Source organism: Saimiri boliviensis, assembly GCF_048565385.1.
Source record: "Saimiri boliviensis isolate mSaiBol1 chromosome 3 unlocalized genomic scaffold, mSaiBol1.pri SUPER_3_unloc_3, whole genome shotgun sequence".
Classification (NCBI taxonomy): Eukaryota; Metazoa; Chordata; class Mammalia; order Primates; family Cebidae; genus Saimiri; species Saimiri boliviensis.
In genome coordinates, this window is record NW_027412494.1 from 201995 (window position 1) to 204136 (window position 2142).

Consider the following 2142-nt stretch of genomic DNA (forward strand, 5'->3'; position numbering starts at 1 on the left):
AGGTCTTTAATCCATCTGGAGGTAATTCTACTGTAAGGTGTCAGGAAGAGGTCCAGTCTCTGCTTTCTTCACACTGGTAGCCAGTTTTCCCAACGCCAATTATTTAACAGGAAATCCTTTCCCCATTGCTTGTGTTTGTCAGGTTTGTCAAAGATGAGATGGTTGTAGATGTGTGGCATTGCCACCAGGACCTCTGTTCTGTTCCATTGGTCTATGTCTCTGTTTTGGTACCAGTACCATGCTGTTTTGATTACTGTAGCCTTGTAGCATAGTTTGAAATCAGGTAGCATGATTCCTCTTGCTTTGTTCTTTTTGCTTAGCATTGTCTTGGCTATGCAGAGTCTCTTTTGCTTCCATATGAAGTTTAAGGTGGGTTTTTCCAGTTCTGTGAATAAGTTCATTGGTAGCTTGATGGGGACAGCAGTGAATATATAAATTACTTTGGGCAGTATGGCCATTTTCACAATATTGATTCTTCCTAAAAATATGAAATGCTTCATGAATTTGCATGTCATCCTTAAGCAGGAGCCATGCTAATCTTGCCTGTATCATTCCCATTTTAATATATGTGCTGCCATAGCAAGCACTGGTAAGGTTCTTTATACCAGCTCTATTGCCTGTTAGCTCCTGCGATGTTTCACAATGACTTTTGGCTTCCTTGCATTGGATGATGACATACTTCTTTCACTCAGTGAACTTTGTTTCTGCCCACATTCTGAATTCTACTTGTATCATTAAAGACATGTCAGCCTCTGATCAGTTCTGAAAACTTGAACAGGCTGAACAGTTGATGTAATCATCTGGAGGAAAGAAGGCATGCTGACTTCTTGAGTTTCAGTGTTCTTGCACTGATTCTTCCTCATCTCTATGATCTTATTCACCTTCAACCTTAGAGGTTGCTGACCTTTGCACAGGATATTTTTCTTTTATGATATTTGATGATCTTTTTGGTTTGATTGTGGTGTAAGGCAGATGCAGTCAGCTGGCTTTGGTTTTGGAGGATTTTAGGGGGCCAATATTCATCTCCCAATTCCTAGACTGTGTTCTTTAACTCTGGGAAATTTATATTGGGTTTCAACTTTGTTCTCTGGCTCCTCAAAGTTTGGATTCTACTGCACTGAAGGCTGCAAAGTGTGGCAGCTGTGGCAGAGTGCCAGCAGATGCAGAAGTGCCTGCCTCCATGTTGGCATTCACCCAATGGTGGAAGTGGTGGAGGCAAGACCACTTTGTGGGAGCCAGGGGACCCCTGCTGTGTGTGCTGTTGCACTGGAGGTGCAGGCTGGGGTGCTGGCCTGTGCAGGTTTGGGTGCCTTCTCTGTGACCCCCTAAGCAGCAGCAGTCACTCAACGCATATTAGGGTCTCTTTTTTGTGCACAACATTAGCACAAGGGCAAGTTGTTGGCAGAGTTGGTTCTATTGGTTCTGTGCCTACCATCGCTATCTCTTCAATGGGAGTTCAGGTGGGTTGAAGTGTGTGCTACAGTCCCATGTGCTGGTAGGGCAAGTACAGCAAAATCCACTCATGTAAACACACAGCAGCAAAGCGATGTAGGAAGTTTGTGTATAAAGAGCTGTAGTATGGAGAGGCAATGTAGAGGCTGGTGCATGCCTGAAGGGTCCACGTTGCTGCATCTCTTCACTGCTCAGGCATGGTCCACTGGCACAGAAACAAAGGTGTGGGCAGCTGAGAGTGCCGGGTGGGCAGCTGAGAGTGCCCTGTAGGCAGGTGTGGCCAGGCTGGGGACCTGGGAGACGCAAGCAGACTAAGGAGTGCTGAGGTCAGACCAGCTTCATCTCATGTGCTAGAATGCCCAGCAGAGATCAGGTCTCAGAGAACTCTCTGAAAAGTGAGGCCCCAGCACAGCACAGCTGCTCTACAAAAACGTGGCCAGACTTCTTTTTTAAGCAAGTCTCCTTTTATTAAGAGGGAAACTCGCACACCTTATCTCTGCTGGGCAATCTTCACATGAGATGTGGCTGATCTGACCTCCACACTCCTAAAGTGCTAGGATAAAGTGTCTCATAAGACCAAGTAGAGCCTAGAGAGATAGCTGTGCCTGCCCTCTGAGCTTCACATCAGCTGGCTTCCTGCTCCATCACTTTGCTTGTCTCCTGGGGGCTCTACCCCAGAGAGATGTGAGT

At 46.2% G+C, this 2142-nt stretch overlaps 1 non-coding gene across 1 annotated transcript; it reads right to left on the bottom strand.

Moving 5' to 3' along the window:
- Positions 1–480: 480 nt before the first annotated feature.
- LOC141583129 (U6 spliceosomal RNA) lies at positions 481–587 on the bottom strand. Its single transcript, XR_012515870.1, has one exon. It is a non-coding gene; the product is annotated as a U6 spliceosomal RNA (small nuclear RNA).
- Positions 588–2142: the final 1555 nt, after the last annotated feature.